At 32.5% G+C, this 10589-nt stretch overlaps 1 pseudogene; it reads left to right on the top strand.

The window, feature by feature from the left end:
* Positions 1-410: 410 nt before the first annotated feature.
* Positions 411-10569, top strand: LOC124896635 (annotated as a pseudogene).
* The last annotated feature ends 20 nt before the right edge of the window (positions 10570-10589 follow it).

Here is a 10589-nt window from a genome sequence, read left to right as displayed (position 1 = left end):
TGAAGTCATTTATTAACTTTATATTATATAATATTAAGTTATTTATCTCTTTTTATATAAAAGTATAAAATAACTTAATTGAAAGCTATCATTCTAATACAGATTAAAAAATTAATTTTTAATTTTTGGTCAAATGTTTAGTTCGTAGAAGATGATCGGATTCTTAATTGTCTTTTCGATTATACACTAAACATGAAACCTTTATGTGAAATAATTTGCTTGAATGTGTAACTTGCATGCATAATTAATAAAATACTTGCATAATTATCTGTTAATCACAGACATCGCATCGAAAAGCATAACTGCCAACTTGAACAAAGGAGAAAAACTTAATAGTGACAATTACGACATTTAGAGTTGTAAAATGTGGTATGTACTGGAAGAGTAAAATGCTCTTGAAGGTATTAACCATGCTTGAAGGTATTAACCATGTCTTATGTCTACCAGAAGAGGGTAACACTGCACAACACAAAAGAGACCTTGAAGCTTATAAGTCTTGGAAAAAGGCTGATTCCATTGCACGTGGAATCATTGTAAGTTCTGTGATTGATGACCTCATACATGAGTGTGAGGAATTTCCTACTGCCAATGCCATCTGGTCACACTTGTGAGGAACATATGGGGGTACTTCTATTACCCGCCTTAGACAGCTGACTATCAAGTTTGACACTTACAAGAAGCGTCATGATCAGAACATCAAACAACACCTTAGGGTGATATCAAATATGATAGCTCAACTCAAAAGTGATGGTAACATTCTCATGGATGAGTAGCAGGTTCAAGCAATGATCGAATCTCTTCCCAAAAGTTGGGAACACCTGAAGGTCAAGTTAATCCACAATGATAGCATCAAAACTTTTTCTGATGTTGCCCATTATATTGAACTTAAAGAGGAGCGGCTTGGTACTACTAAATATGCTTTTAATTCCTTTATGGTAGAATCAAGTGGTAAGAACTCTTCAGGATTCAAGCGCAAAAAAAAGTGAAAAAAGAATGGAAAGGGTAAAGAGATCGAAGAAGGACCCTCTGAGAAAAAAGAATAAGATAAATTCCAAGAAGAAAAAAAGATTTTTCAAGAAGAAATACAAGAGCAAGATGAAGTTCTATAATTGCCAAGTTTTGGGGAATTTTGTTCGTAAATGTCCTGAACAAAAAAATGTAGCATTTCTAAACGCATCTCTAAGTGATACATATGTTTCTAGCACTATTTTATTAACTGAATCTTATCCTATGTGGATTGTAGACTCAGGAGCCACCAACCATGTGAGTCGGGATAAAGAAGCATTTGTAGAGTTTCGTCGAGTTTCACCTGGATCAAGGTGGATCTATGTAGGAAATAATGGAAGACTTAAAGTCAAAGGGTTTGGCACTTGCAAAGTAGATTTGCGTAGAGGCCGGTCTTTAATGTTGCGTGACATCCTATATGCTCCAGAAATTTGATGAAACTTAGTGTCTGTATCTGTTCTTTTAGATGTAGGTTTTCATTTTTTTTTTAGTCGTAACTGTGTAAGAATTACCCTAGATAATGCTTTTTATGATTTTGGACATCTTTATGATCGCTTTATTATTTTTTATTGTAATCCTTCAACTTCTGACTATTGTGTTGACCGTTGTGTAATGTCATGTTATTCTAGTAATAATGTTGTTGATATATGTACATGGCATGCTAAATTGGGTCACATAGGGCAAGATCGAATGAATAGATAAGCAAAGGAAAGACATCTAGGTTCTTTCTTCAAAATTGAAATGCCAACTTTTGAAAATTGTCTTGCCAAAAAGATTACACATAAATCATTTGGGAAGGCTAAAAGAGCTGAATACCCATTGTAATTAATCCATTCTGATATCTATGGTTCAATGAATGTGATGGAAAGGACTAGTTTACATTTGATATCTCATTAATCCGAAGCACTTGAATGCTTCAAAAGATATATGAATGAAGTTGAGAATAAATTAGACAAAAGTATAAAGGCATTAAGAACCAATAGAGGTCGTGATATTTATCAAACTAGTTTGAAGAACTGTGTATTGAAAAAGGCATTATAAGAAAATTAACTACTCATTATACACCTCAACAAAATGGTGTAGTCGAAAGAAGGAATAGAACATTGTTGGATATGACAAGGTCCATGATAACACAGGTAAATTTAACGATCTCATTCTGGAGAGATGCATTATTAACTACGGCCTACATATTGAAAAGAGTGTCTTCTAAATCAGTATCTTCTACTCCTTATAAACTATGGACTGGTAATAAATAAACTTTAATGATCTACGGCCTTGGGATTGTGCTACATATATTAAAGATCATTTTGGTAAGATTGGAAAACTAAGCCCAAAAGAAAAGAAATGTATATTTATAAGATACTCATAATACTCCAAAGGATATGTGTTCATTGGTGAATTGGAAAATGGAAGTACTACTGAAATTAAATCATGAGATGTCACATTCCTGGAAAAAAAAAATTCAAAAAGGGGTGAAATTAAGGAAAATGAGCCTCTTTACGAAATGCTGAATTCAGATTATCAAATAATGTCATCGGACATGATTGATAATTCAATAGAACAAGAAATAATTCTTGGTCCAAGTAGGAGTTGTGAATCCCAAAATTCCATTGAAGAATCTGAACTTCAATTACGTAAGAGAACCAGAAAAGGTGTGCCTAAACCATCTTATGAGATTGAGGATTATTTCTTCCTGGTATCTCCCACAGAATTGGATGGACCAATTCTGTGACTGAGGCTTTATCGAGTCCTGGAAAAAATGAATGGATAAAAGTGATGAAAGAAGTATTAAAGTCCACGAAAATCAATAAAGATTGGGATCTAGTTGACCTTTCTTCTGGCCATAAAGCTAATGGGAACAAATGGATTCTCAAAGTTAAACGCAAATCAGATGGGTCAATAGAAAGGCACAAAGCACTATTGGTAGCAAAAGGTTTTACTTAAGAAGCTGGAATAAATTATGATGAAACTTTTTCACCCGTTGTGAAGTTTACTTCAATTCATTTGCTTTTGGCTATAGTTCCACGTTTAGATTTAGAATTACACCAAATGGACGTGAAGACTGCTTTTCTCAATGGAGAACTAAAGGAGGAAATCTACATGAAACAACCTGTAGGTTTTGTTGTTAAAGGCTAAGAAAAGAAAATTTGTAAATTAAACAGAACAACATATGGCCTTAAGCAGTCTTCAAGGCGGCGGTACCTGAGATTTCATAAGGAAGTGATTTCATTTGATTTCACCATGATCGATGAAGACCATTGCATCTATGTGAAAAAGTACAATGAAATATTTGTGATTCTTTCGCTTTACGTGGATGATATTTTATCAGCTAGAAATAATTTGGAGTATATAAAAACTGTTAAGTCATGGCTTTCAGAGTCATTTGACATGAAAGATATGGGTGAAGCAGACTATATTTTGGGTATTAAAATCTAAAGAGACCATTCCAAGAAAATTTTGAGTCTATCTCAAGAAATATACATAATGAAAATTTTGGAACGTTTTTGAATGAATAGTTGCAAATCCATGGATACTCCTATAGCAAGAGGTGAAACTTTAAGCCTTGAATGTGTCTAAAGACTGAAAAGGAAAAAGAAGACATGTCTTGAGTACCATATTCCAGTGCAGTTGGGTTTGATGTACGCTACGATGTGTACTCATCCAAACATTGTTATGTCGTAGGTCTGGTTAGCAAGCATCAATCCAATCCTGGAAGAGATCATTGGAAAGTAGTAAAGAGAATTTTTCGATACAAAGGGAACTGCTGATTATTTACTATGCTATAGTGGATCCGATTAATTCATAAGAGGTTATACAAATGGTGATAGCTTGGTGACCGGTATGATAGAAAATCAACTTTCGGTTATGCCTTCTTGCTAAATGGTGGTGCAATTTTGTGGAAAAGTAAGAAAAAAACTTGCACAGCCCTATCAACTATGAAATCTGAATTTGTGGCTTGTGCATCTGCAGTACAAGAAGTTTTTTGGTTGAAGAGATTCTTTGAGCATTTGAACATCGTAAAGAATGCTAATGGTCCCATGATTTTATATTGTGATAGGCAAGCGGCTATCGCATATACAAAGGATCCTAAATATCACAGCAAGACCAAGCACATTGATATTAAGTATAACTTTATAAGAGACATAGTAGCAAGTGGAGAAATAAATTTACAATACATTCCTACACAAGAAATAATAGTTGATCCCTTTACTAAGGCGATATCTAGAGACTTGTTTGAGAAACATGTTATGGCTCTAGGATTACGTAGGATATGATTATGTTTATGTATTGTAGATGACTTGATTATAATTATTATCAATATAAGAATCTTGAATTTATGTTCTATCTCATATGCATGTAAAAATGTGTTTTATTAATATAGTGTGTCGAACAAGTTGTGAGATTTGCTCTCTCACACGAGAAATCACCTCTTACATCGAGAAACGTGAAGAGAAAAGTTCCACCATAAGATAATGACTTGTCTTGTAAAGCCAGATGTGAGTTTCTCTAAGAATATGGATTTGAGGATTATTAAAGAAAGAAACTCAGGTTAGACATTTAGAGGTGTTTAGACCTAGATCTATACGATGTTGAATGGCTAAAAGAATGAGACAAACGCACCAATATAAGGTGAGAACATTGTAGCACGTGTTTCATACCATGTGTGCTTAGCGACCAATGGGTTAATGGAAGAATGAATCCCTACTACTTCATTGTGCGATACCCTCAAAGTTATTTTAACTTTTCACCGAAATACCCTTAGACCTTTAATTGTTTCTTGAAGTTTTAGTCGGTGTTGCCACTTTAGCATATTATGAATAGCCCTGAAAGATTCGACAATGCAGTGCATGTCTAAGAAAGCAGTTGATTTGGAACAGATAGATTCGAGTAGAAAGGGAAGACGATTAAAATAAATATTTTAACTTGTTTACACAAGTTGGCTATTACACTAATCATATAAGAGTCAAGTGTAACTGTGTATATCAAGTTAATCATGAACTCTAGTTCACCACTTTTAGAGGATGAGGATTAGATAAGTAACTACTGAATGATGTCTGAGGTATTGTGAGTATTAGAATTCTCATATTAGTAGAGAATTCTTTCTACATGTGATTGGATTCCTATATATAACTTGTAAAATCTCATAGGTAAAGCTCGTGATGCTCATAGGTCGCACGAACTATTTGTCGTGTGAATCAATGACTTGCTGATGTCGTACTGCTTCGGATCTTGTCCACCATGTGAGAAGTGGGAGATGCTGAATTACGGGTCATAGGTCACCCATGTGGACCGATTCAAACCTCGACCCGACCTGACTCATTTCTTATTTTTTGATTATCTGATAAAAGGGGATAAAATTGGATATTTGAATTTTGGGGAAACAGTTACAGAAAATTGTTTCACTTCCCTTTATATTCCAAAATTGATTCTTTTTATTCAGAGAGTGAGACAGACAACGAAAATCAGAGAAAAAATAGAAACAGGAAAAGCAGTCAACAATTCAACATCAACAAACACCAAAGGCATTTTAGTTTGTGAATCAATACTCCGTTTTCTAGAGAGATAAAAATTGACTTGGAACAATTGTGTAGTAGCAAATTCAACGACTTCCGCTGCAACAATTAAGGTACATACATTGTTTTTACTCAGAATTTACTTTTAGTTATTATATATTAACTTTAGATCGTTGCCCTATTATAAATTTCGTAACCCCCAAACAGCAATTCGTAGCTTCGCTTCTCCTTGAGAAGCAATTTATTAGTAGTTGATAAATGATTCAATATCAAATACTAGTAATTTTAATACCTGAAACTTAAACTCATTCAATAAAATCGATGGGTACTGTTCGATGTTTGAGAAGCAATTTATTAATATTTCTTTTATTTTATTTTATTTGACTTTTTTTCTAAATATGTTTGTTTCAAATTAGTTATTCATTTTCATAAAGCAATAGTATTTTATTATTTCTTTTCCATACTGCCCTCAGTATTAAATAACTAAAGAAAATAGTACTCCCTCCGTTCATCCTTACTTATCCACTTTTCTATTTTGGGATGTCTAACAATATTTGTCTAGTTTATTAAATCAATGGATAATTTACTTATTTCTACGCATTTACTCTTAGCATTAAATACAATTCATTATCTAATGCATTTTTCAAAGCATTAAATTTATTATATTCAAAGGATAATATGATAAAATTACCCCTATCATTTACTACTTAATTTCTGCGTCAGTAGAAAAAAATAGATAAATAAAAATAAATGGAAAAAGTAATAATTAAATTTAAAATTGTAAGACAGTAATAAAATTAACTTTGTATAGTACACTTTTAATTAATAATTTTTTAATGAATTACAAGGTCAAAAGAGGCCAAATAAAATTAAAGGGAGGAAGTATTTGATGGAAATAACATTTTGAACATTTAATGTGTGATGTGTTTATAGTTGATAAGGAGAACCTTTAATTCTAGTTCGTTGACAAGATAAAATGCAATCTTCCATTAAGACAATTAACAGCTGGACAAGTAAAAAGGGTGTCTTAGCGTAATCATAAAGTTGTCTCAGTGTAAGTCGGGCAAGTTCTTATGGGCTTGAGTTGTGTTCACTGGTGCTTGTATTAGGGTAAATTATCTTATGATGTCAAATGATATTTGTTAAGTTTGAAAAATTAATAAGTAATTTATTTATTTTATTTTTGAAATTAAATACTATTTATTTATCTAATGAAGTTTTTAAAATATTAAATTTATTATATTTAAAGAGTAACATAGTAAAATTACTCATATTAGTCCCTCCGTCTTAAATTATCCGTCTCAAATTTTCTAATTTGATTTTTCATTTTACTTGTCTTTTTTTCATTAATCAAGAAGAGACAAAAAAAAAATCATGTTTTATCCTTTGCATTAATTACTTTTTCTTCAAATTAAAATGTAAACATCATTTAATAGGGGTACTATGATAAACCAGACGTGTTATTAATTACTTTTCTTAATCAATGTATCATCTCAATTTAGGATGAATAATTTGAAATGGAGAAAGTATTTATTATTTTTAAAATGTATGTCAAGTAAATAGTAGACAACTATTAATGAATATAAAAAAGTATGCGATAATTTTTCGGACCCCAAAATGAAGGCGAAGTTTTCCGTGACAATTGAACGAGTAACAGAGGTGCAAAGTTTATTTATTATTTCCTCCGTTTCGTATTAATTGCCCCTATAGATTTAACACACACCCAATAAGAAAAATATTTATTAAGGGTCTATTTTATTAAATTAGCCTTACTAATTATGCTTTGAAAATATAAATTTGAATATATTCAACTTGTTTAGTCATTTAATGATAATGGTATTATTGGAAGAACATATTAAAATCTTCTTAATTTCATCAATGGAACAACCAAATTGAAAGAAATATTTTTAGAAAGAGGATTAACTAAAATGAAATGGAAGAAGTACTACTTATTAGTTAAAAAAAAAAAAGGATATCTATATATATATATATATAAGAGGATTAGAGGTATGCTGATATGGCATGCCTCTAAAGTCAGGATTGTGATTTATCTTTTTCCCTGTTTTTTTTTAGTTTTTTCCTCATTTTAATTTCTTTCTTACAATTTTCTTAATAAATTCATTAATTGTAGTTACTGTTACATAAATTCATTAATTATGTTTACTGTTAACAAGCACACAATGTCATTTAACATAAAAAAAACCGTCGATCTTCTTCTTTTCCCTCACAAACTACATTAGGGATTTTGATGGAGGTTATTACCAAAAGGAATGTAGTTTCTACCTTGAAGAAATTGTTGATAGGAAATTTAGTTTATGGACCTCTCATTAAATCTGTTTTCTTCTCTTTCAATGCAGGATTACAAGGTACAATTTGACTCTTTTCTGTTTCGTTTGGTTTCTTCTTAATCGGTTAATCCTTTATGAAGACTGAGTGGTTCAACTGCTGCTCAATTATGTTAATTTTCTTGATCAGCATATGGATCATCTTCGTCTAATAAAGGTCTGCGTTAAACTATTGCAGAAAGACTCCTCTTGTAGCATCCATATCAGCATTTATTTCTCACACAACTCATAAGATTAGTAGTACGAGTCATGAGGTGAGCTTTGTTTCAAGGCAAGTGATAACAACCTCTTCTTAAGTGTCTAATAGATGTTGGTTCAGAATGAGAATATATCTACATGTATACCCATATATATATTATTTCTGGTGCAAAATCAATTACTGTTTCGTTTAGCCACCCAAACCTCTATATTGCTTATGAATTTTTCTGTATGTATTTCTTGAGGGCAAGTTCAAGGTTGTATCTACTTGTGAAAGAATTAGAAGTTATATGGTAAAATTTGTCTCTCTAATATGTTGTATCTTGGGTCTAAGTTTCTTATTTATTTATTTCAGAATTTCAAGATTCTTAAAGCAAATCCTTACCAACTCTTTCGGAGGTTCAGTACTGTGATGATAAGGTTTCCACTTAATAGAACAATGAATTTAAGGGTGCTTTCGGGAATGTGAAAATTAGTTGCTTTAAGTTACACAAAGAGGTTTCTCAAAAATAAGTGCACAAATCATTTTTCCTTTATCAGTATCCAAATTTCGATTCCATATCACCCAATTTATTAATACCAACCTTGGTACTTACACTATATGCATTTGACCAAGCTAATTTACTTATCTGGAAATCTCTAATAGTAGAAATGTCCCATGAACATATGTTTAATACATTTAGTCTAGAAATTTATGCATCGATACTGTAGGTATGTAACATGTAAGAATTGTTCTAAGTGGTTGTCTAGATAGCAAAAAACAACATGATCCATACGCAGTTTATACTTGTAACTTGTAAGGACTAAAGAGTCTTAGAAAATTACGAAAAATTGAAACAATACAATAGAAATGTCATTGAGGTGAATAAGATAATTCATATGTAAAGTAATTTTCAAGTAAAATGAGTTGATTCTCATAACAAAGTGAATGCATCCAAGTCTTTTGGTAAGTCAGGATCAACATTAGATATAATATGTTAAGTCTTATTATCAGCGCACAACCCCTGTTGGGTTAGTATCACTTTTCCTGTTTGTTTTTATCGCCACTAATAGTAAGACTGAAACGGCGAGTCCAAGGAGATCAAAACGGCTAGGTGATCTCCAGCCTGCCCCTCAACCTGTTGGCCAAGAGGAAAACTTGGTCTTGCCTACTTAGAACAGAACTACTAGAAGAAGAGGTGGTGGAGGAAGAGGAAGGGGTAATGCAACAGCAATAGGAAAGGGGCCTTCAGGGACAACATGTAGAAGACCGAGTGATGCTGGTAGAGGTAGGGGGATTAGTTTGATAGATTTGGACCCAGATCCGCCTTGTGATATTCTTTCTCAAGCTACTCCTGTTGATGTTGCCGAGGAAGCTTTTAATAAAATTGACGGTGCTGCAGATTAAAAGATTGTTATGCATAGTGGTGGAAGTTCAAACAAAGTAATGGGAGTTGAAGAAAAAGAACACACTACTCCTGTACCTGATGGGGTATCTTTCCATTTGCTCTTATGTCTCTTTCCATTTGGGTTCTTGACTTTCTTAATGAAGTTACGGATGACGTGAACTAACAAGTAGCTTAAAGTAACTCTTGCCTTGAAAATTTCAATAGTTGCTTAGAAAATATGTTAACGTCATTAATGATAACGGTGTAGGTTAAATTTCTGAAACATCATATGTCCACTCTTATTACAAATAGAGTTCTTAGAATAATGTTTATTTGGATGCAGGTGCAAGTGGGTAATTCTCCTGTATATAAAAAGGAAAGAAAACTAGGTAAGAGTGGATTTGGGCAAGTATACGTTGGTCAAAGAACAAGTGGGGGAACTAAAATAACAGGACCAAATGTTGTTGAGGAACTTGCTATGACATAGTGGATCTTTTATGAGCCTTTTGGACATTATTTGAATTATAATACAGCGATAATGATTCTCATTAGGTTGCATTAAAGTTTGAGCATCGGAATAGTATAGGTTGCAACTATGGCCCTCCTTATGAATGGCAGGTGTACAAGTAAGTGTGAATTTTATCTCATAATCTCTGATTTCCTTGTATTTTCAGTCTTCAGATCTCTTACTTATTATCTAATTGTGATTTTTTTTCTTCACAACACCCTAAATGGATGTTACGGAATCCCATGGGTTCATTTTAAGGCTCGTCAAGGAGACTTTTACATCTTGGTAACTTTTATTTTTCATCACTTCCAATAAGAATCTCTTGTTCTATCACTTTCGCGTTACTAATATTTCCTGGAAATCTTTTAAAGGTCATGGACATGCTTGGACCCAGCTTGTGGGATGTCTGAAATTCTTTAGGTCAATCGTAAGTGGCCAACTTGTTCTATTTACATAAAATACAGAACAAAATAATGTACTATATATTAACTTTCCCCAGGCATGCATATGTTGTAGCATGTATGTTTCTAATTGATGATCATTTATCTTGCAACAGGATGTTGCCAAACATGGTAGCCTATATTGCAGTGGAGGAAATATCTATTCTTGAAAAGTTGCACCTTAAGGGATAACAGTTATCTCTTCTTACAAT

This window comes from Capsicum annuum, chromosome 3 (assembly GCF_002878395.1).
Source record: "Capsicum annuum cultivar UCD-10X-F1 chromosome 3, UCD10Xv1.1, whole genome shotgun sequence".
In the NCBI taxonomy this organism is placed as follows: domain Eukaryota; kingdom Viridiplantae; phylum Streptophyta; class Magnoliopsida; order Solanales; family Solanaceae; genus Capsicum; species Capsicum annuum.
The sequence above is the reverse complement of the archived record's forward strand: the minus strand, read 5'-3'. Positions and strand labels throughout refer to the sequence as shown.